Here is a 25,951-nt window from a genome sequence, read left to right on the forward strand (position 1 = left end):
CAGCAGAATTCTGGGAACAATGGAAGTGTTCCGAAGCCTTATTAAACATCAGCGGAATTTGTAGAACAATAGAAGACTTCCGAAGCATTTTTAAACTTCAGTGAAAATTCCGAAAACAATGCAAGAGTTGCGAAGCATTTTTAAACGTCAGCAGAATTCCGAAAACAATGGAAGAGTTCCGAAGCATTTTTAAATGTCAGCAGAATTCCAAGAACAATGAAAGAGTTCCGAAGCATTTTTAAACTTCAGCGCAATTGCGAGAACAATGGAAGTGTTCCGAAGCATTTTTAAACTTCAGCAGAATTCCAAGAACAATGGAAGAGTTCTGAAGCATTTTTAAACTTCAGCAGAATTCTGGGAACAATGGAAGTGTTTCGAAACATTATTAAACATCAGCGGAATTTGTAGAACAATAGACGACTTCTGAAGCATTTTTAAACTTCAGTGAAAATTCCGAAAACAATGCGAGTTGCGAAGCATTTTTAAACGTCAGCAGAATTCCGAAAACAATGGAAGAGTTTCAAAGCATTTTTAAATGTCAGCGGAATTCCGAGAACAATGGAAAAGTTCCGAAGGATTTTTAAACGTCAGCGGAATTACGAGAGCAATGGAAGATTTCCTAAGCATTTTTAAGCTTCAGCGGAATTCTGAGAACAATGGTATATTTCTGAAGCATTTTTTAAATTCAGAAGAATTCCGGGAACAATGGAAGAGTTCCAAAGCGTTTTTAAACTAGAACAGAATTCCGAGAACAATGGAAGAGTTCCGAAGCATTTTTCAACATCAGCAGAATTTCCAGAACAATGGAAGTGTTCCGAAGCATTTTTAAACTTCAGCGGAATTCCGAAAACATTGGAAGATCTCTGAAGCATTTTAAAACGTCAGCAGAATTCCGACAACAATGGAAGAGTTCCGAAGCAATTTTAAACTTCAGCAGAATTGCGAGAACAATGGAAGATTTCCGATGAATTTTTAAATTTCAGCAGAATTCCGAGAATAATGGAAGAGTTCAAAAGCATTTTTAAACCAGCAGAATTCCAAGAAAAATGGTAGAGTTCCGAACCATTTTTAAACGCCAGCGGAATTCCGAGAAAAATGAAAGAGTTCCGAAGCATTATTAAATGCCAGCGGAATTCTGAGAACAATTTAAGAGTTCTGAAGCATTTTTAAACATCAGCAGAATTGGAAGAACAATGGAATTGTTCCAAAGGATTTTTAAACGTCAGCAGAATTCCAAGAACAATGGAATAGTTCCGAAGCATTTTTAAACTTCAGTGGAATTGTGAGAACAATGGAAGAGTTCCGAAGCATTTTTAAACTTCAGAAGAATTCCGGGAACAATGGAAGAATTCCAAAGCATTTTTAAACTTCAGCAGAATTCTGAGAACAATGGAAGTGTTCCGAAGCATTTTTAAACATCAGCAGAATTTCCAGAATAATGGAAGAGTTCCGAAGCATTTTTAAACTTTAGCGGTATTCCGAAAACAATGGAAGAGTTACAAAGCATTTTTTAACATCAGCAGAATTCCGAGAACAATGGAAGAGTTCCGAAGCATTTTTAAACTTCAACGGAATTGCGAGAACAATGGAAAAGTTCCGAAGCATTACTAAATGTCAGCGGAATTCCGAGAACAAAGGAAGAGTTCCCAAGCAAATTTAAACTTCAGCAGAATTACATGAACAATGGAAGTGTTCCGAAGCATTTTTAAACTTCAGCAGAATTCCGAGAACAATGGAAGAGTTCTGAAGCATTTTTAAACTTCAGCAGAATTCTGGGAACAATGGAAGTGTTCCGAAGCCTTATTAAACATCAGCGGAATTTGTAGAACAATAGAAGACTTCCAAAGCATTTTTAAACTTCAGTGAAAATTCCGAAAACAATGCAAGAGTTGCGAAGCATTTTTAAACGTCAGCAGAATTCCGAAAACAATGGAAGAGTTCCGAAGCATTTTTAAATGTCAGCAGAATTCCAAGAACAATGAAAGAGTTCCGAAGCATTTTTAAACTTCAGCGCAATTGCGAGAACAATGGAAGTGTTCCGAAGCATTTTTAAACTTCAGCAGAATTCCAAGAACAATGGAAGAGTTCTGAAGCATTTTTAAACTTCAGCAGAATTCTGGGAACAATGGAAGTGTTCCGAAACATTATTAAACATCAGCGGAATTTGTAGAACAATAGACGACTTCTGAAGCATTTTTAAACTTCAGTGAAAATTCCGAAAACAATGCGAGTTGCGAAGCATTTTTAAACGTCAGCAGAATTCCGAAAACAAAGGAAGAGTTCCGAAGCATTTTTAAACGTCATCAGAATTCCAAGAACAATGGAAGAGTTCCGAAGCATTTTTAATCTTCAGCGCAATTGCGAGAACAATGGAAGAGTTCCGAAGCAAATTTAAACTTTAGCAGAATTACATGAACAATGGAAGAGTTCCGAAGCATTTTTAAATTTCAGCGGAATTCCGAGAACAATGGATGAGTTCCGAAGCATTTTTAAACGTCAGCAGAATTCCGGGAAAAATGGAAGAATTGCGAAGCATTTTTAAAAATCAGCGGAATTCCTAGAACAATGCAAGAGATCCGAAGCATTATTAAATGTCAGCAGAATTCCGAGAACAATGGAAGAGTTCCGAAGAATTTTTAAATGTCAGCGAATTTCGAGAACCATGGAAGAGTTCCGAATGATTTTTAAACATCAGCGGAATTCCGAGAACAATAGAAGAGTTCCGAAGCATTTTTAAACTTCAGTGGAATTCTGAGAACAATGGAAGAGTTCCGTAGCATTTTTAAACTTCAGAAGAAATCCAGGAACAATGGAGGAGTTCCAAAGCATTTTTGAACTTCAGCAGAATTCCGAGAACAATGGAAGAGTTCCGAAGCATTTTTAAATTTCAGCAGAATTCCGTGAACAATGGATGAGTTCCAAAGCATTTTTAAACTACAGCAGAATTCCAATAACAATGATAGTGTTCCGAAGCATTTTTAAACATCAGCGAATTTCCTAGAACAATGGAAGAGTTCCATAGCATTATTAAACGTCAGCGGAATTCCGAGAACAATGGAAGAGTTCCGAAGCAAGTTTAAACGTCAGCGGAATTCCGAGAACAATGGAAAAGTTCCGAAGGATTTTTAAACGTCAGCGGAATTACGAGAACAATGGAAGATTTCCTAAGCATTTTTAAACTTCAGCGGAATTCTGAGAACAATGCTATATTTCTGAAGCTTTTTTAAAATTCAGAAGAATTCCAGGAACAATGGAAGAGTTGCAAAGCGTTTTTAAACTTCAGCAGAATTCCGAGAACAATGGAAGAGTTGCGAAGCATTTTTAAACATCAGCAAAATTTCCAGAACAATGGAAGTGTTCCGAAGCATTTTTAAACTTCAGCGGAATTCCGAAAACATTGAAAGATCTCTGAAGCATTTTAAAACGTCAGCAGAATTCCGACAACAATGGAAGAGTTCCGAAGCATTTTTAAACTTCAGCAGAATTGCGAGAACAATGGAAGATTTCCGATGAATTTTTAAATTTCAGCCGAATTCCGAGAACAATAGAAGAGTTCCAAAGCATTTTTAAACTTCAGCAGAATTCCGAGGAAAATGGTAGAGTTCCGAAACATTTTTAAACGTCAGTGGAATTCCTAGAACAATGGAAGAGTTCCGAAGCATTATTCAATGTCAGCAGAATTCCGAGAACAATGGAAGAGTTCCAAAGCATTTTTAAAACTTCAACAGAATTCCGAGAACAATGGAAGAATTATGAAGCATTTTTAAACATCAGCAGAATTCTGAGAATAATGGAATACTTCCGAATCATTTTTAAAACTACAGCATAATTCCAAGAACAATGGAAGTATTTCAAAGCATTTTTAAATGCCAGCGGAATTCCGAGAACAAGGAAAGAGTACTGAAGCATTATTAAACATCATCAAAATTCCTTGAACAATGAAAGAGTTTGGAAGCATTTTTAAAATGCAGCGGAATTCCTAGAACAATGGAATAGTTCCTAAGCATTTTTAAATGTCAGCAAAATTCCGGGAAAAATGGAAGAGTTCCCAAGCATTGTTAAACGTCAGCGGATATGAAAGAACAATGGATGAGTTCCGAAGCATTTTTAAACGTCAGCGGAATTCCGAGTACAATGGAAGAGATCCAAAGCATTTTTAAACGTCAGCGGAATTCCGAGAACAATGGAAGAGTTCCGAAGCATTTTTAAACTTCAGCGGAATTCCGAGAACAATGGAAAAGTTCCGAAGGATTTTTAAACGTCAGCGGAATTACGAGAACAATGGAAGATTTCCTAAGCATTTTTAAACTTCAGCGGAATTCTGAGAACTATGCTATATTTCTGAAGCATTTTTAAAATTCAGAAGAATTCCAGGAACAATGGAAGAGTTCCAAATCGTTTTTAAACTACAGCAGAATTCCGAGAACAATGGAAAAGTTCCGTAGCATTTTTCAACATCAGCAGAATTTCCAGAACAATGGAAGAGTTCCGAAGCATTTTTAAACTTCAGCAGAATTGCGAGAACAATGGAAGATTTCCGATGAATTTTTAAATTTCAGCAGAATTCCGAGAACAAAGGAAGAGTTCCAAAGCCTTTTTAAACTTCAGCAGAATTCCGAGAAAAATGGTAGAGTTCCGAAGCATTTTTAAACGTCAGTGGAATTCCTAGAACAATGGAAGAGTTCCGAAGCATTATTCAACGTCAACAGAATTCCGAGAACAATGGAAAAGTTGCGAAGCATTTTTAAACTTCGGCGGATTTCCGAGAACAATGGAAGTGTTCTGAAGTATTTTTAATCGCCAGCGGAATGCCGAGAACAATGGAACAGTTCCGAAGCATTTTTAAACGCCAGCGGAATTCCGAGAAAAATGAAAGAGTTCCGAAGCATTATTAAATGCCAGCGGAATTCTGAGAACAATTTAAGAGTTCTGAAGCATTTTTAAAGGTCAGCGGAATTCCGAGAACAATGGAATTGTTCCGAAGGATTTTTAAATGTCAGCAGAATTCCAAGAACAATGGAATAGTTCCAAAGCATTTTTAAACTTCAGAAGAATTCTGGGAACAATGGAAGAATTCCAAAGCATTTTTAAACTTCAGCAGAATTCCGAGAACAATGGAAGTGTTCCGAAGCATTTTTAAACATCAGCAGTATTTCCAGAATAATGGAAGAGTTCCGAAGCATTTTTAAACTTTAGCGGTATTCTGAAAACAATGGAAGAGTTACAAAGCATTTTTTAACATCAGCAGAATTCCGAGAACAATGGAAGAGTTCCGAAGCATTTTTAAACTTCAACGGAATTGCGAGAACAATGGAAAAGTTCCGAAGCATTACTAAATGTCAGCGGAATTCCGAGAACAAAGGAAGAGTTCCCAAGCAAATTTAAACTTCAGCAGAATTACGTGAACAATGGAAGTGTTCCGAAGCATTTTTAAACTTCAGCAGAATTCCGAGAACAATGGAAGAGTTCTGAAGCATTTTAAAACTTCAGCAGAATTCTGGGAACAATTTAAGTGTTCCGAAGCCTTATTAAACATCAGCGGAATTTGTAGAACAATAGAAGACTTCCGAAGCATTTTTAAACTTCAGTGAAAATTCCGAAAACAATGCAAGAGTTGCGAAGCATTTTTAAACGTCAGCAGAATTCCGAAAACAATGGAAGAGTTCCGAAGCATTTTTAAATGTCAGCAGAATTCCAAGAACAATGAAAGAGTTCCGAAGCATTTTTAAACTTCAGCGCAATTGCGAGAACAATGGAAGAGTTCCGAAGCAAATTTAAATTTTAGCAGAATTACCTGAACAATGGAAGAGTTCCGAAGCATTTTTAAACTTCAGCAGAATTCTGAGAACAATGGTAGAGTTCCGAAGCATTTTTAAATTTCAGCGGAATTCCGAGAACAATGGATGAGTTCCGAAACATTTTTAAACGTCAGCAGAATTCCGGGAAAAATGGAAGAATTGCGAAGCATTTTTAAACATCAGCGGAATTCCTAGAACAATGCAAGAGATCCGAAGCATTATTAAACATCAGCGGAATTCCGAGAACAATGGAAGAGTTCCGAAGCATTTTTGAACTTCAGGAGAATTCCGAGAACAATGGAAGAGTTCCGAAGCATTTTTAAACATCAGCAGAATTTCCAGAACAATGGAAGAGTTCTGAAGCATTTTTAAATTTCAGCAGAATTCCGAGAACAATGGATAAGTTCCGAAGCATTTTTAAACTACAGCAGAATTCCAATAACAATGGAAGTGTTCCGAAGCATTTTTAAACGTCAGCGGATTTCCTAGAACAATGGAAGAGTTCCAAAGCATTATTAAACGTCAGCGGAATTCCGAGTACAATGGAAGAGTTCCGAAGCAAGTTTAAACGTCAGCAGAATTCCGAGAACAATAGAAGGGTTCCAAAGCATTTTTAAATGTCAGCGGAATTCCGAGAACAATGGAAGAGTTCCGAAGCATTTTTAAACGTCAGCGGAATTCCGCGAACAATGGAAAAGTTCCGAAGGATTTTTAAACGTCAGCGGAATTACGAGAACAATGGAAGATTTCCTAAGCATTTTTAAACTTCAGCGGAATTCTGAGAACAATGCTATATTTCTGAAGCATTTTTAAAATTCAGAAGAATTCCAGGAACAATGGAAGAGTTCCAAAGCGTTTTTAAACTTCAGCAGAATTCCGAGAAAAATGGAAGAGTTTCGAAGCATTTTTCAACATCAGCAGAATTTCCAGAACAATGGAAGTGTTCCGAAGCATTTTTAAACTTCAGCGGAATTCTGAAAACATTGGAAGATCTCTGAAGCATTTTAAAACGTCAGCAGAATTCCGACAACAATGGAAGAGTTCCGAAGCATTTTTAAACTTCAGCAGAATTCCGAGAACAATGGAAGATTTCCGATGAATTTTTAAATTTCAGCCGAACTCCGAGAACAATGGAAGAGTTCCAAAGCATTTTTAAACTTCAGCAGAATTCCGAGAAAAATGGTAGAGTTCCGAAGCATTTTTAAACGTCAGTGGAATTCCTAGAACAATGGAAGAGTTCCGAAGCATTATTCAACATCAGCAGAATTCCGAGAACAATGGAAGAGTTCCAAAGCATTTTTAAAACTTCAGCAGAATTCCGAGAACAATGGAAGAATTACGAAGCATTTTTAAACGTCAACGAATTTTGTCAACCATGGAAGAGTTCCGAAGCATTTTTAAACTTCAGTGGAATTCGGAGAACAATGGAAGAGTAATGTAGCATTTTTAAACTTCAGAAGAATTCCAGGAACAATGCAAGAGTTCCAAAGCATTTTTAAACTTCAGCAGAATTCCGAGAACAATGGAAGAGTTCTGAAGCATTTTTAAAACTTCAGCAGAATTCCGAGAACAATGGAAGAATTACGAAGCATTTTTAAACATCAGCAGAATTCTGAGAATAATGGAATACTTCCGAAGCATTTTTAAAACTACAGCGGAATTCCAAGAATAATGGAAGTATTTCAAAGCATTTTTAAATGCCAGCGGAATTCCGAGAACAAAGAAAGAGTTCTGAAGCATTATTAAACATCATCAAAATTCCTTGAACAATGAAAGAGTTTGGAAGCATTTTTAAAATGCAGCGGAATTCCTAGAACAATGGAATAGTTCCTAAGCATTTTAAAATGTCAGCAAAATTCCAGGAAAAATGGAAGAGTTCCCAAGCATTATTAAACGTCAGCGGATATGAAAGAACAATGGATGAGTTCCAAAGCATTTTTAAACGTCAGCGGAATTCCGAGTACAATGGAAGAGTTCCGAAGCAATTTTAAACGTTAGCAGAATTACGTGACCAATGGAAGAGTTCCGAAGCATTTTTAAACTTCAGCAGAATTCCGAGAACAATGGTAGAGTTCCGAAGCATTTTTAAATTTCAGCGGAATTCCGAGAACAATGGATGAGTTCCGAAGCATTTTTAAATGTCAGCAGAATGCCGGGAAAAATGGAAGAGTTCCGAAGAATTTTTAAATGTCAGCGAATTTCGAGAACCATGGAAGAGTTCCGAATGATTTTTAAACATCAGCGGAATTCCGAGAACAATGGAAGAGTTCCGAAGCATTTTTAAACTTCAGTGGAATTCTGAGAACAATGGAAGAGTTCCATAGCATTTTTAAACTTCAGAAGAATTCCAGGAACAATGCAAGAGTTCCAAAGCATTTTTAAACTTCAGCACAATTCCGTGAACAATGGAAGAGTTCTGAAGCATTTTTAAACATCAGCAGAATTTCCAGAACAATGGAAGTGTTCCCAAGGATTTTTAAACGTCAACGGAATTCCGAGAACAATGGAATAGTTCCGTAGCATTTTTAAACTTCAGAAGAATTCCGGGATTATTGGAAGAGTTCCAAAGCATTTTTAAACTTCAGCAGAATTACGAGAACAATGGAAGAGTTCCAAAGCATTTTTAAACATCAGCGGAATTGCGAGAACAATGGAAGAGTTCCGAAGCATTTTTAAACATCAGCGGAATTGCGAGAACAATGGAAGAGTTCCGAAGGATTTTTAAACATCAGCGGAATTCTGAGAACAATGGAAGAGTTCCGAAGCATTTTTAAACTCCGGCAGATTTCCGAGAACAATGGAAGTGTTCCAAAGCATTTTTAAAATTCAGCGTAATTCTGAGAACAATGGAAGAGTTCCGAAGCATTTTTAAATGGCAGCGGAATTTCGAGAACAATGAAAGAGTTCCGAAGCATTATTAAATGTCAGCGGAATTCTGAGAACAATGGAAGAGTTCCGAAGCATTTTTAAACGTAAGCGGAATTCCTTGAACAATGAAAGAGATCGGAAGCATTTTTAAACTTCAAAAGAATTCCGGGAACAATGGAAGAGTTCCGAAGCATTTTTAAAAGTCAGCAATATTCCAAAAACAATGGAAGAGTTCCGAAGCATTTTTATACGTCAGCGGAATACCGAGAACAATGGATGATTTCCGAAGCATTTTTAAACATGAGCGGAATTCCAAGAACAATGCAAGAGTTCCGAAGCATTATTAAACGTCAGCGGAATTCCGAGAACAATGGAAGAGTTCCGAAGAATTTTTAAACGTCAGCGAATTTTGTCAACCATGGAAGAGTTCCGAAGCATTTTTAAACTTCAGTGGAATTCGGAGAACAGTGGAAGAGTTCCGTAGCAATTTTAAACTTCAGAAGAATTCCAGGAACAATGGAAGAGTTCCGAAGCATTTTTATACGTCAGCGGAATACCGAGAACAATGGAAGAGTTCGGAAGCATTTTTAAACTTCAGAAGAATTCCAGGAACAATGGAAGAGTTCCGAAGCATTTTTAAACGTCAGCAGAATTCCGTGAACATTGAAAGAGTTCGGAAGCATTTTTAAACGTCAGCAGAATTCCAGGAACAATGGAACAGTTCCGAAGAATTTTCAAACGTCAGTGGAATTCCTTGAACAATGAAAGAGATCAGAAGCATTTTTAAACTTCAAAAGAATTCCGGGAACAATGGAAGAGTTTCGAAGCATTTTTAAATGTCAGCAGAATTCCGAGAACAATGGAAGAGTTCTGAAGCATTTTTAAACATCAGCAGAATTCCGGGAACAATGGAAGAGATCCGAAGCATTTTTAAACTTCAGCGGAATTCCGAGAACAAGGGATGAGTTCCGAAGCATTTTTAAACGTCAGCAGAATTCCGGGAACAATGGAAGTGTTCCGAAGCATTTTTAAAAGTCAGCGGATTTCCTAGAACAATGGAAGAGTGCCATAGCATTATTAAACGTCAGCGGAATTCCGAGTACAATGGAAGAGTTCCGAAGCAATTTTAAACGTCAGCAGAATTCCGTGAACAATGGAAGGGTTCCAAAGCATTTTTAAATGTCAGCAGAATTCCGAGAACAATGGAAGAGTTCCGAAGCATTTTTAAACGTCAGCGGAATTCCGAGAACAATGGAAAAGTTCCGAAGGATTTTTAAACGTCAGCGGAATTCCGAGAACAATGGAAGATTTCCTAAGCATTTTTAAATTTCAGCGGAATTCTGAGAACAATGCTATATTTCTGAAGCATTTTTAAAATTCAGAAGAATTCTGGGAACAATGGAAGAGTTCCAAAGCGTTTTTAAACTTCAGCAGAATTCCGAGAACAATGGAAGTGTTCCGAAGCATTTTTAAACTTCAGCGGAATTCCGAAAACATTGGAAGATCTCTGAAGCATTTTAAAACGTCAGCAGAATTCCGACAACAATGGAAGAGTTCCGAAGCATTTTTAAACTTCAGCAGAATTGCGAGAACAATGGAAGATTTCCGATGAATTTTTAAATTTCAGCCGAATTCCGAGAACAATGGAAGAGTTCCAATGCATTTTTAAACTTCAGCAGAATTCCGAGAAAAATGGTAGAGTTCCGAAGCATTTTTAAACGTCAGTGGAATTCGGAGAACAATGGAAGAGTAATGTAGCATTTTTAAACTTCAGAAGAATTCCAGGAACAATGCAAGAGTTCCAAAGTATTTTTAAACTTCAGCAGAATTCCGAGAACAATGGAAGAGTTCTGAAGCATTTTTAAACATCAGCAGAATTTCCAGAACAATGGAAGAGTTCCGAAGCATTTTTAAAATTCAACAGAATTCCAAAAACAATACAAGAGTTGCGAAGCATTTTTAAACGTCAGCAGAATTCCGAGAACAATTGAAGAGTTCCGAAGCATTTTTAAATGTCAGCAGAATTTCCAGAACAATGGAAGAGTTAAGAAGCATTTTTAAACTTCAGTGGAATTCTGAGAACAATGGAAGAGTTCCGTAGCATTTTTAAACTTCAGAAGAATTCCAGTAACAATGGAAGAGTTCCGAAGCATTTTTAAACGTCAGCAGAATTCCTTGAACAATGAAAGAGTTCGGAAGCATTTTTAAACGTCAGCAGAATTCCGGAAACAATGGAACAGTTCCGAAGAATTTTCAAACGTCAGTGGAATTCCTTGAACAATGAAAGAGATCAGAAGCATTTTTAAACTTCAAAAGAATTCCGGGAACAATGGAAGAGTTTCGAAGCATTTTTAAATGTCAGCAGAATTCCGAGAACAATGGAAGAGTTCTGAAGCATTTTTAAATGTCAGCAGAATTCCGGGAACAATGGAAGTGTTCCGAAGCATTTTTAAAAGTCAGCGGATTTCCTAGAAAAATGGAAGAGTGCCATAGCATTATTAAACGTCAGCGGAATTCCGAGTACAATGGAAGAGTTCCGAAGCAATTTTAAACGTCAGCAGAATTCCGAGAACAATGGAAGGGTTCCAAAGCATTTTTAAATGTCAGCAGAATTCCGAGAACAATGGAAGAGTTCCGAAGCATTTTTAAACTTCAGCGGAATTCCGAAAACATTGGAAGATCTCTGAAGCATTTTAAAACGTCAGCAGAATTCCGACAACAATGGAAGAGTTCCGAAGCATTTTTAAACTTCAGCAGAATTGCGAGAACAATGGAAGATTTCCGATGAATTTTTAAATTTCAGCCGAATTCCGAGAACAATGGAAGAGTTCCAATGCATTTTTAAACTTCAGCAGAATTCCGAGAAAAATGGTAGAGTTCCGAAGCATTTTTAAACGTCAGTGGAATTCCTAGAACAATGGAAGAGTTCCGAAGCATTATTCAACGTAAGCAGAATTCCGAGAACAATGGAAGAGTTCCAAAGCATTTTTAAAACTTCAGCAGAATTCCGAGAACAATGGAAGAATTACGAAGCATTTTTAAACATCAGCAGAATTCTGAGAATAATGGAAGAGTTCCAAAGCATTTTTAAAACTTCAGCAGAATTCCGAGAACAATGGAAGAATTACGAAGCAATTTTAAACATCAGCAGAATTCTGAGAATAATGGAATACTTCCGAAGCATTTTTAAAACTACAGCGGAATTCCAAGAACAATGGAAGTATTTCAAAGCATTTTTAAATGTCAGCAGAATTCTGGGAAAAATGGAAGAATTCCGAAGCATTTTTAAACATCAGCGGAATTCCTAGAACAATGCAAGAGATCCGAAGCATTATTAAACGTCAGCGGAATTCCGAGAACAATGGAAGAGTTCCGAAGGATTTTTAAACGTCAGCGGAATTCCGAGAACAATGGAATAGTTCCGTAGCATTTTTAAACTTCAGAAGAATTCCGGGATTATTGGAAGAGTTCCAAAGCATTTTTAAACTTCAGCAGAATTACGAGAACAATGGAAGAGTTCCAAAGCATTTTTAAACATCAGCGGAATTGCGAGAACAATGGAAGAGTTCCGAAGCATTTTTAAACATCAGCGGAATTGCGAGAACAATGGAAGAGTTCCGAAGGATTTTTAAACATCAGCGGAATTCCGAGAACAATGGAAGAGTTCCGAAGCATTTCTAAACTCCGGCGGATTTCCGAGAACAATGGAAGTGTTCCAAAGCATTTTTAAAATTCAGCGTAATTCTGAGAACAATGGAAGAGTTCCGAAGCATTTTTAAATGGCAGCGGAATTTCGAGAACAATGAAAGAGTTCCGAAGCATTATTAAATGGCAGCGGAATTCTGAGAACAATGGAAGAGTTCCGAAGCATTTTTAAACGTAAGCGGAATTCCTTGAACAATGAAAGAGATCGGAAGCATTTTTAAACTTCAAAAGAATTCCGGGAACAATGGAAGAGTTCCGAAGCATTTTTAAAAGTCAGCAATATTCCAAAAACAATGGAAGAGTTCCGAAGCATTTTTATACGTCAGCGGAATACCGAGAACAATGGATGATTTCCGAAGCATTTTTAAACATGAGCGGAATTCCAAGAACAATGCAAGAGTTCCGAAGCATTATTAAACGTCAGCGGAATTCCGAGAACAATGGAAGAGTTCCGAAGAATTTTTAAACGTCAGCGAATTTTGTCAACCATGGAAGAGTTCCAAAGCATTTTTAAACTTCAGTGGAATTCGGAGAACAGTGGAAGAGTTCCGTAGCAATTTTAAACTTCAGAAGATTTCCAGGAACAATGGAAGAGTTCCGAAGCATTTTTATACGTCAGCGGAATACCGAGAACAATGGAAGATTTCCGAAGCATTTTTAAACATCAGCAGAATTTCCAGAACAATGGAAGAGTTCCGAAGGATTTTTAAACGTCAGCGGAATTCCGAGAACAATGGAATAGTTCCGTAGCATTTTTAAACTTCAGAAGAATTCCGGGATTATTGGAAGAGTTCCAAAGCATTTTTAAACTTCAGCAGAATTACGAGAACAATGGAAGAGTTCCAAAGCATTTTTAAACATCAGCGGAATTGCGAGAACAATGGAAGAGTTCCGAAGCATTTTTAAACATCAGCGGAATTGCGAGAACAATGGAAGAGTTCCGAAGGATTTTTAAACATCAGCGGAATTCCGAGAACAATGGAAGAGTTCTGAAGCATTTTTAAACTCCGTCGGATTTCCGAGAACAATGGAAGTGCTCCAAAGCATTTTTAAAATTCAGCGTAATTCTGAGAATAATGGAAGAGTTCCGAAGCATTTTTAAATGGCAGCGGAATTTCGAGAACAATGAAAGAGTTCCGAAGCATTATTAAATGTCAGCGGAATTCTGGGAACAATGGAAGAGTTCCGAAGCATTTTTAAACGTAAGCGGAATTCCTTGAACAATGAAAGAGATCGGAAGCATTTTTAAACTTCAAAAGAATTCCGGGAACAATGGAAGAGTTCCGAAGCATTTTTAAAAGTCAGCAATATTCCAAAAACAATGGAAGAGTTCCGAAGCATTTTTATACGTCAGCGGAATACCGAGAACAATGGATGATTTCCGAAGCATTTTTAAACATGAGCGGAATTCCAAGAACAATGCAAGAGTTCCGAAACATTATTAAACGTCAGCGGAATTCCGAGAACAATGGAAGAGTTCCGAAGAATTTTTAAACGTCAGCGAATTTTGTCAACCATGGAAGAGTTCCGAAGCATTTTTAAACTTCAGTGGAATTCGGAGAATAGTGGAAGAGTTCGGAAGCATTTTTAAAACTTCAGCAGAATTCCGAGAACAATGGAAGAATTACGAAGCATTTTTAAACATCAGCAGAATTCTGAGAATAATGGAATACTTCCGAACCATTTTTAAAACTACAGCAATTTTAAACTTCAGAAGAATTCCAGGAACAATGGAAGAGTTCCGAAGCATTTTTATACGTCAGCGGAATACCGAGAACAATGGAAGTGTTTGGAAGCATTTTTAAACTTCAGAAGAATTCCAGGAACAATGGAAGAGTTCCGAAGCATTTTTAAACGTCAGCAGAATTCCTTGAACATTGAAAGAGTTCGGAAGCATTTTTAAACGTCAGCAGAATTCCAGGAACAATGGAACAGTTCCGAAGAATTTTCAAACGTCAGTGGAATTCCTTGAACAATGAAAGAGATCAGAAGCATTTTTAAACTTCAAAAGAATTCTGGGAACAATGGAAGAGTTTCGAAGCATTTTTAAATGTCAGCAGAATTCCGAGAACAATGGAAGAGTTCTGAAGCATTTTTAAACATCAGCAGAATTCCGGGAACAATGGAAGAGATCCGAAGCATTTTTAAACTTCAGCGGAATTCCGAGAACAAGGGATGAGTTCCGAAGCATTTTTAAACGTCAGCAGAATTCCGGGAACAATGGAAGTGTTCCGAAGCATTTTTAAAAGTCAGCGGATTTCCTAGAACAATGGAAGAGTGCCATAGCATTATTAAACGTCAGCGGAATTCCGAGTACAATGGAAGAGTTCCGAAGCAATTTTAAACGTCAGCAGAATTCCGTGAACAATGGAAGGGTTCCAAAGCATTTTTAAATGTCTGCAGAATTCCGAGAACAATGGAAGAGTTCCGAAGCATTATTCAACGTAAGCAGAATTCCGAGAACAATGGAAGAGTTCCAAAGCATTTTTAAAACTTCAGCAGAATTCCGAGAACAATGGAAGAATTACGAAGCATTTTTAAACATCAGCAGAATTTTGAGAATAATGGAAGAGTTCCAAAGCATTTTTAAAACTTCAGCAGAATTCCGAGAACAATGGAAGAATTACGAAGCATTTTTAAACATCAGCAGAATTCTGAGAATAATGGAATACTTCCGAACCATTTTTAAAACTACAGCGGAATTCCAAGAACAAGGGAAGTATTTCAAAGCATTTTTAAATGTCAGCAGAATTCCGGGAAAAATGGAAGAATTGCAAAGTATTTTTAAACATCAGCGGAATTCCTAGAACAATGCAAGAGATCCGAAGCATTATTAAACGTCAGCGGAATTCCGAGAACAATGGAAGAGTTCCGAAGAATTTTTAAACGTCAGCGAATTTCGAGAACCATGGAAGAGTTCCGAATGATTTTTAAACATCAGCGGAATTCCGAGAACAATGTAAGAGTTCCGGAGCATTTTTAAACTTCAGTGGAATTCTGAGAACAATGGAAGAGTTCCGTAGCATTTTTAAACTTCAGAAGAATTCCAGGAACAATGGAGGAGTTCCAAAGCATTTTTGAACTTCAGCAGAATTCCGAGAACAATGGAAGAGTTCCGAAGCATTTTTAAATGGCAGCGGAATTTCGAGAACAATGAAAGAGTTCCGAAGCATTATTAAATGTCAGCGGAATTCTGGGAACAATGGAAGAGTTCCGAAGCATTTTTAAACGTAAGCGGAATTCCTTGAACAATGAAAGAGATCGGAAGCATTTTTAAACTTCAAAAGAATTCCGGGAACAATGGAAGAGTTCCGAAGCATTTTTAAAAGTCAGCAATATTCCAAAAACAATGGAAGAGTTCCGAAGCATTTTTATACGTCAGCGGAATACCGAGAACAATGGATGATTTCCGAAGCATTTTTAAACATGAGCGGAATTCCAAGAACAATGCAAGAGTTCCGAAGCATTATTAAACGTCAGCGGAATTCCGAGAACAATGGAAGAGTTCCGAAGAATTTTTAAACGTCAGCGAATTTTGTCAACCATGGAAGAGTTCCGAAGCATTTTTAAACTTCAGTGGAATTCGGAGAATAGTGGAAGAGTTCCGTAGCAATTTTAAACTTCAGAAGAATTCCAGGAACAATGGAAGAGTTCCGAAGCATTTTTATACGTCAGCGGAATACCGAGAACAATGGAAGTGTTCGGAAGCATTTTTAAACTTCAGAAGAATTCCAGGAACAATGGAAGAGTTCCGAAGCATTTTTAAACGTCAGCAGAATTCCTTGAACATTGAAAGAGTTCGGAAGCATTTTTAAACGTCAGCAGAATTCCAGGAACAATGGAACAGTTTCGAAGCATTTTTAAATGTCAGCAGAATTCCGAGAACAATGGAAGAGTTCTGAAGCATTTTTAAACATCAGCAGAATTCCGGGAACAATGGAAGAGATCCGAAGCATTTTTAAACTTCAGCGGAATTCCGAGAACAAGGGATGAGTTCCGAAGCATTTTTAAACGTCAGCAGAATTCCGGGAACAATGGAAGAGATCCGAAGCATTTTTAAACTTCAGCGGAATTCCGAGAACAAGGGATGAGTTCCGAAGCATTTTTAAACGTCAGCAGAATTCCGGGAACAATGGAAGTGTTCCGAAGCAATTTTAAACGTCAGCAGAATTCCGAGAACAATGGAAGAGTTCTGAAGCATTTTTAAACATCAGCAGAATTCCGGGAACAATGGAAGAGATCCGAAGCATTTTTAAACTTCAGCGGAATTCCGAGAACAAGGGATGAGTTCCGAAGCATTTTTAAACGTCAGCAGAATTCCGGGAACAATGGAAGTGTTCCGAAGCATTTTTAAAAGTCAGCGGATTTCCTAGAACAATGGAAGAGTGCCATAGCATTATTAAACGTCAGCGGAATTCCGAGTACAATGGAAGAGTTCCGAAGCAATTTTAAACGTCAGCAGAATTCCGTGAACAATGGAAGGGTTCCAAAGCATTTTTAAATGTCAGCAGAATTCCGAGAACAATGGAAGAGTTCCGAAGCATTTTTAAACGTCAGCGGAATTCCGAGAACAATGGAAAAGTTCCGAAGGATTTTTAAACGTCAGCGGAATTCCGAGAACAATGGAAGATTTCCTAAGCATTTTTAAATTTCAGCGGAATTCTGAGAACAATGCTATATTTCTGAAGCATTTTTAAAATTCAGAAGAATTCTGGGAACAATGGAAGAGTTCCAAAGCGTTTTTAAACTTCAGCAGAATTCCGAGAACAATGGAAGTGTTCCGAAGCATTTTTAAACTTCAGCGGAATTCCGAAAACATTGGAAGATCTCTGAAGCATTTTAAAACGTCAGCAGAATTCCGACAACAATGGAAGAGTTCCGAAGCATTTTTAAACTTCAGCAGAATTGCGAGAACAATGGAAGATTTCCGATGAATTTTTAAATTTCAGCCGAATTCCGAGAACAATGGAAGAGTTCCAATGCATTTTTAAACTTCAGCAGAATTCCGAGAAAAATGGTAGAGTTCCGAAGCATTTTTAAACGTCAGTGGAATTCGGAGAACAATGGAAGAGTAATGTAGCATTTTTAAACTTCAGAAGAATTCCAGGAACAATGCAAGAGTTCCAAAGTATTTTTAAACTTCAGCAGAATTCCGAGAACAATGGAAGAGTTCTGAAGCATTTTTAAACATCAGCAGAATTTCCAGAACAATGGAAGAGTTCCGAAGCATTTTTAAAGTTCAACAGAATTCCAAAAACAATACAAGAGTTGCGAAGCATTTTTAAACGTCAGCAGAATTCCGAGAACAATTGAAGAGTTCCGAAGCATTTTTAAATGTCAGCAGAATTTCCAGAACAATGGAAGAGTTAAGAAGCATTTTTAAACTTCAGTGGAATTCTGAGAACAATGGAAGAGTTCCGTAGCATTTTTAAACTTCAGAAGAATTCCAGTAACAATGGAAGAGTTCCGAAGCATTTTTAAACGTCAGCAGAATTCCTTGAACAATGAAAGAGTTCGGAAGCATTTTTAAACGTCAGCAGAATTCCGGAAACAATGGAACAGTTCCGAAGAATTTTCAAACGTCAGTGGAATTCCTTGAACAATGAAAGAGATCAGAAGCATTTTTAAACTTCAAAAGAATTCCGGGAACAATGGAAGAGTTTCGAAGCATTTTTAAATGTCAGCAGAATTCCGAGAACAATGGAAGAGTTCTGAAGCATTTTTAAATGTCAGCAGAATTCCGGGAACAATGGAAGTGTTCCGAAGCATTTTTAAAAGTCAGCGGATTTCCTAGAAAAATGGAAGAGTGCCATAGCATTATTAAACGTCAGCGGAATTCCGAGTACAATGGAAGAGTTCCGAAGCAATTTTAAACGTCAGCAGAATTCCGAGAACAATGGAAGAGTTCCGAAGCATTTTTAAACTTCAGCGGAATTCCGAAAACATTGGAAGATCTCTGAAGCATTTTAAAACGTCAGCAGAATTCCGACAACAATGGAAGAGTTCCGAAGCATTTTTAAATGTCAGCAGAATTCCGGGAACAATGGAAGTGTTCCGAAGCATTTTTAAAAGTCAGCGGATTTCCTAGAAAAATGGAAGAGTGCCATAGCATTATTAAACGTCAGCGGAATTCCGAGTACAATGGAAGAGTTCCGAAGCAATTTTAAACGTCAGCAGAATTCCGAGAACAATGGAAGGGTTCCAAAGCATTTTTAAATGTCAGCAGAATTCCGAGAACAATGGAAGAGTTCCGAAGCATTTTTAAACTTCAGCGGAATTCCGAAAACATTGGAAGATCTCTGAAGCATTGTAAAAGGTCAGCAGAATTCCGACAACAATGGAAGAGTTCCGAAGCATTTTTAAACTTCAGCAGAATTGCGAGAACAATGGAAGATTTCCGATGAATTTTTAAATTTCAGCCGAATTCCGAGAACAATGGAAGAGTTCCAATGCATTTTTAAACTTCAGCAGAATTCCGAGAAAAATGGTAGAGTTCCGAAGCATTTTTAAACGTCAGTGGAATTCCTAGAACAATGGAAGAGTTCCGAAGCATTATTCAACGTAAGCAGAATTCCGAGAACAATGGAAGAGTTCCAAAGCATTTTTAAAACTTCAGCAGAATTCCGAGAACAATGGAAGAATTACGAAGCATTTTTAAACATCAGCAGAATTCTGAGAATAATGGAAGAGTTCCAAAGCATTTTTAAAACTTCAGCAGAATTCCGAGAACAATGGAAGAATTACGAAGCAATTTTAAACATCAGCAGAATTCTGAGAATAATGGAATACTTCCGAAGCATTTTTAAAACTACAGCGGAATTCCAAGAACAATGGAAGTATTTCAAAGCATTTTTAAATGTCTGCAGAATTCTGGGAAAAATGGAAGAATTCCGAAGCATTTTTAAACGTCAGCGGAATTCCGAGAACAATGGAAGATTTCCTAAGCATTTTTAAATTTCAGCGGAATTCTGAGAACAATGCTATATTTCTGAAGCATTTTTAAAATTCAGAAGAATTCTGGGAACAATGGAAGAGTTCCAAAGCGTTTTTAAACTTCAGCAGAATTCCGAGAACAATGGAAGTGTTCCGAAGCATTTTTAAACTTCAGCGGAATTCCGAAAACATTGGAAGATCTCTGAAGCATTTTAAAACGTCAGCAGAATTCCGACAACAATGGAAGAGTTCCGAAGCATTTTTAAACTTCAGCAGAATTGCGAGAACAATGGAAGATTTCCGATGAATTTTTAAATTTCAGCCGAATTCCGAGAACAATGGAAGAGTTCCAATGCATTTTTAAACTTCAGCAGAATTCCGAGAAAAATGGTAGAGTTCCGAAGCATTTTTAAACGTCAGTGGAATTCGGAGAACAATGGAAGAGTAATGTAGCATTTTTAAACTTCAGAAGAATTCCAGGAACAATGCAAGAGTTCCAAAGTATTTTTAAACTTCAGCAGAATTCCGAGAACAATGGAAGAGTTCTGAAGCATTTTTAAACATCAGCAGAATTTCCAGAACAATGGAAGAGTTCCGAAGCATTTTTAAAGTTCAACAGAATTCCAAAAACAATACAAGAGTTGCGAAGCATTTTTAAACGTCAGCAGAATTCCGAGAACAATTGAAGAGTTCCGAAGCATTTTTAAATGTCAGCAGAATTTCCAGAACAATGGAAGAGTTAAGAAGCATTTTTAAACTTCAGTGGAATTCTGAGAACAATGGAAGAGTTCCGTAGCATTTTTAAACTTCAGAAGAATTCCAGTAACAATGGAAGAGTTCCGAAGCATTTTTAAACGTCAGCAGAATTCCTTGAACAATGAAAGAGTTCGGAAGCATTTTTAAACGTCAGCAGAATTCCGGAAACAATGGAACAGTTCCGAAGAATTTTCAAACGTCAGTGGAATTCCTTGAACAATGAAAGAGATCAGAAGCATTTTTAAACTTCAAAAGAATTCCGGGAACAATGGAAGAGTTTCGAAGCATTTTTAAATGTCAGCAGAATTCCGAGAACAATGGAAGAGTTCTGAAGCATTTTTAAATGTCAGCAGAATTCCGGGAACAATGGAAGTGTTCCGAAGCATTTTTAAAAGTCAGCGGATTTCCTAGAAAAATGGAAGAGTGCCATAGCATTATTAAACGTCAGCGGAATTCCGAGTACAATGGAAGAGTTCCGAAGCAATTTTAAACGTCAGCAGAATTCCGAGAACAATGGAAGAGTTCCGAAGCATTTTTAAACTTCAGCGGAATTCCGAAAACATTGGAAGATCTCTGAAGCATTTTAAAACGTCAGCAGAATTCCGACAACAATGGAAGAGTTCCGAAGCATTTTTAAATGTCAGCAGAATTCCGGGAACAATGGAAGTGTTCCGAAGCATTTTTAAAAGTCAGCGGATTTCCTAGAAAAATGGAAGAGTGCCATAGCATTATTAAACGTCAGCGGAATTCCGAGTACAATGGAAGAGTTCCGAAGCAATTTTAAACGTCAGCAGAATTCCGAGAACAATGGAAGGGTTCCAAAGCATTTTTAAATGTCAGCAGAATTCCGAGAACAATGGAAGAGTTCCGAAGCATTTTTAAACTTCAGCGGAATTCCGAAAACATTGGAAGATCTCTGAAGCATTTTAAAACGTCAGCAGAATTCCGACAACAATGGAAGAGTTCCGAAGCATTTTTAAACTTCAGCAGAATTGCGAGAACAATGGAAGATTTCCGATGAATTTTTAAATTTCAGCCGAATTCCGAGAACAATGGAAGAGTTCCAATGCATTTTTAAACTTCAGCAGAATTCCGAGAAAAATGGTAGAGTTCCGAAGCATTTTTAAACGTCAGTGGAATTCCTAGAACAATGGAAGAGTTCCGAAGCATTATTCAACGTAAGCAGAATTCCGAGAACAATGGAAGAGTTCCAAAGCATTTTTAAAACTTCAGCAGAATTCCGAGAACAATGGAAGAATTACGAAGCATTTTTAAACATCAGCAGAATTCTGAGAATAATGGAAGAGTTCCAAAGCATTTTTAAAACTTCAGCAGAATTCCGAGAACAATGGAAGAATTACGAAGCAATTTTAAACATCAGCAGAATTCTGAGAATAATGGAATACTTCCGAAGCATTTTTAAAACTACAGCGGAATTCCAAGAACAATGGAAGTATTTCAAAGCATTTTTAAATGTCTGCAGAATTCTGGGAAAAATGGAAGAATTCCGAAGCATTTTTAAACATCAGCGGAATTCCTAGAACAATGCAAGAGATCCGAAGCATTATTAAACGTCAGCGGAATTCCGAGAACAATGGAAGAGTTCCGAAGGATTTTTAAACGTCAGCGGAATTCCGAGAACAATGGAATAGTTCCGTAGCATTTTTAAACTTCAGAAGAATTCCGGGATTATTGGAAGAGTTCCAAAGCATTTTTAAACTTCAGCAGAATTACGAGAACAATGGAAGAGTTCCAAAGCATTTTTAAACATCAGCGGAATTGCGAGAACAATGGAAGAGTTCCGAAGCATTTTTAAACATCAGCGGAATTTCGAGAACAATGGAAGAGTTCCGAAGGATTTTTAAACATCAGCGGAATTCCGAGAACAATGGAAGAGTTCCGAAGCATTTCTAAACTCCGGCGGATTTCCGAGAACAATGGAAGTGTTCCAAAGCATTTTTAAAATTCAGCGTAATTCTGAGAACAATGGAAGAGTTCCGAAGCATTTTTAAATGGCAGCGGAATTTCGAGAACAATGAAAGAGTTCCGAAGCATTATTAAATGGCAGCGGAATTCTGAGAACAATGGAAGAGTTCCGAAGCATTTTTAAACGTAAGCGGAATTCCTTGAACAATGAAAGAGATCGGAAGCATTTTTAAACTTCAAAAGAATTCCGGGAACAATGGAAGAGTTCCGAAGCATTTTTAAAAGTCAGCAATATTCCAAAAACAATGGAAGAGTTCCGAAGCATTTTTATACGTCAGCGGAATACCGAGAACAATGGATGATTTCCGAAGCATTTTTAAACATGAGCGGAATTCCAAGAACAATGCAAGAGTTCCGAAGCATTATTAAACGTCAGCGGAATTCCGAGAACAATGGAAGAGTTCCGAAGAATTTTTAAACGTCAGCGAATTTTGTCAACCATGGAAGAGTTCCAAAGCATTTTTAAACTTCAGTGGAATTCGGAGAACAGTGGAAGAGTTCCGTAGCAATTTTAAACTTCAGAAGATTTCCAGGAACAATGGAAGAGTTCCGAAGCATTTTTATACGTCAGCGGAATACCGAGAACAATGGAAGATTTCCGAAGCATTTTTAAACATCAGCAGAATTTCCAGAACAATGGAAGAGTTCCGAAGGATTTTTAAACGTCAGCGGAATTCCGAGAACAATGGAATAGTTCCGTAGCATTTTTAAACTTCAGAAGAATTCCGGGATTATTGGAAGAGTTCCAAAGCATTTTTAAACTTCAGCAGAATTACGAGAACAATGGAAGAGTTCCAAAGCATTTTTAAACATCAGCGGAATTGCGAGAACAATGGAAGAGTTCCGAAGCATTTTTAAACATCAGCGGAATTGCGAGAACAATGGAAGAGTTCCGAAGGATTTTTAAACATCAGCGGAATTCCGAGAACAATGGAAGAGTTCCGAAGCATTTTTAAACTCCGTCGGATTTCCGAGAACAATGGAAGTGCTCCAAAGCATTTTTAAAATTCAGCGTAATTCTGAGAACAATGGAAGAGTTCCGAAGCATTTTTAAATGGCAGCGGAATTTCGAGAACAATGAAAGAGTTCCGAAGCATTATTAAATGTCAGCGGAATTCTGGGAACAATGGAAGAGTTCCGAAGCATTTTTAAACGTAAGCGGAATTCCTTGAACAATGAAAGAGATCGGAAGCATTTTTAAACTTCAAAAGAATTCCGGGAACAATGGAAGAGTTCCGAAGCATTTTTAAAAGTCAGCAATATTCCAAAAACAATGGAAGAGTTCCGAAGCATTTTTATACGTCAGCGGAATACCGAGAACAATGGATGATTTCCGAAGCATTTTTAAACATGAGCGGAATTCCAAGAACAATGCAAGAGTTCCGAAGCATTATTAAACGTCAGCGGAATTCCGAGAACAATGGAAGAGTTCCGAAGAATTTTTAAACGTCAGCGAATTTTGTCAACCATGGAAGAGTTCCGAAGCATTTTTAAACTTCAGTGGAATTCGGAGAATAGTGGAAGAGTTCGGAAGCATTTTTAAAACTTCAGCAGAATTCCGAGAACAATGGAAGAATTACGAAGCATTTTTAAACATCAGCAGAATTCTGAGAATAATGGAATACTTCCGAACCATTTTTAAAACTACAGCAATTTTAAACTTCAGAAGAATTCCAGGAACAATGGAAGAGTTCCGAAGCATTTTTATACGTCAGCGGAATACCGAGAACAATGGAAGTGTTTGGAAGCATTTTTAAACTTCAGAAGAATTCCAGGAACAATGGAAGAGTTCCGAAGCATTTTTAAACGTCAGCAGAATTCCTTGAACATTGAAAGAGTTCGGAAGCATTTTTAAACGTCAGCAGAATTCCAGGAACAATGGAACAGTTCCGAAGAATTTTCAAACGTCAGTGGAATTCCTTGAACAATGAAAGAGATCAGAAGCATTTTTAAACTTCAAAAGAATTCTGGGAACAATGGAAGAGTTTCGAAGCATTTTTAAATGTCAGCAGAATTCCGAGAACAATGGAAGAGTTCTGAAGCATTTTTAAACATCAGCAGAATTCCGGGAACAATGGAAGAGATCCGAAGCATTTTTAAACTTCAGCGGAATTCCGAGAACAAGGGATGAGTTCCGAAGCATTTTTAAACGTCAGCAGAATTCCGGGAACAATGGAAGTGTTCCGAAGCATTTTTAAAAGTCAGCGGATTTCCTAGAACAATGGAAGAGTGCCATAGCATTATTAAACGTCAGCGGAATTCCGAGTACAATGGAAGAGTTCCGAAGCAATTTTAAACGTCAGCAGAATTCCGTGAACAATGGAAGGGTTCCAAAGCATTTTTAAATGTCTGCAGAATTCCGATAACAATGGAAGAGTTCCGAAGCATTATTCAACGTAAGCAGAATTCCGAGAACAATGGAAGAGTTCCAAAGCATTTTTAAAACTTCAGCAGAATTCCGAGAACAATGGAAGAATTACGAAGCATTTTTAAACATCAGCAGAATTCTGAGAATAATGGAAGAGTTCCAAAGCATTTTTAAAACTTCAGCAGAATTCCGAGAACAATGGAAGAATTACGAAGCATTTTTAAACATCAGCAGAATTCTGAGAATAATGGAATACTTCCGAACCATTTTTAAAACTACAGCGGAATTCCAAGAACAATGGAAGTATTTCAAAGCATTTTTAAATGTCAGCAGAATTCCGGGAAAAATGGAAGAATTGCAAAGTATTTTTAAACATCAGCGGAATTCCTAGAACAATGCAAGAGATCCGAAGCATTATTAAACGTCAGCGGAATTCCGAGAACAATGGAAGAGTTCCGAAGAATTTTTAAACGTCAGCGAATTTCGAGAACCATGGAAGAGTTCCGAATGATTTTTAAACATCAGCGGAATTCCGAGAACAATGTAAGAGTTCCGGAGCATTTTTAAACTTCAGTGGAATTCTGAGAACAATGGAAGAGTTCCGTAGCATTTTTAAACTTCAGAAGAATTCCAGGAACAATGGAGGAGTTCCAAAGCATTTTTGAACTTCAGCAGAATTCCGAGAACAATGGAAGAGTTCCGAAGCATTTTTAAATGGCAGCGGAATTTCGAGAACAATGAAAGAGTTCCGAAGCATTATTAAATGTCAGCGGAATTCTGGGAACAATGGAAGAGTTCCGAAGCATTTTTAAACGTAAGCGGAATTCCTTGAACAATGAAAGAGATCGGAAGCATTTTTAAACTTCAAAAGAATTCCGGGAACAATGGAAGAGTTCCGAAGCATTTTTAAAAGTCAGCAATATTCCAAAAACAATGGAAGAGTTCCGAAGCATTTTTATACGTCAGCGGAATACCGAGAACAATGGATGATTTCCGAAGCATTTTTAAACATGAGCGGAATTCCAAGAACAATGCAAGAGTTCCGAAGCATTATTAAACGTCAGCGGAATTCCGAGAACAATGGAAGAGTTCCGAAGAATTTTTAAACGTCAGCGAATTTTGTCAACCATGGAAGAGTTCCGAAGCATTTTTAAACTTCAGTGGAATTCGGAGAATAGTGGAAGAGTTCCGTAGCAATTTTAAACTTCAGAAGAATTCCAGGAACAATGGAAGAGTTCCGAAGCATTTTTATACGTCAGCGGAATACCGAGAACAATGGATGAGTTCGGAAGCATTTTTAAACTTCAGAAGAATTCCAGGAACAATGGAAGAGTTCCGAAGCATTTTTAAACGTCAGCAGAATTCCTTGAACATTGAAAGAGTTCGGAAGCATTTTTAAACGTCAGCAAAATTCCAGGAACAATTGAACAGTTCCGAAGAATTTTCAAACGTCAGTGGAATTCCTTGAACAATGAAAGAGATCAGAAGCATTTTTAAACTTCAAAAGAATTCCGGGAACAATGGAAGAGTTTCGAAG

Source organism: Phyllobates terribilis, unplaced genomic scaffold (assembly GCF_046119375.1).
Source record: "Phyllobates terribilis strain yellow unplaced genomic scaffold, ASM4611937v1 Scaffold_2__4_contigs__length_985480577, whole genome shotgun sequence".
NCBI classification, from domain to species: Eukaryota; Metazoa; Chordata; class Amphibia; order Anura; family Dendrobatidae; genus Phyllobates; species Phyllobates terribilis.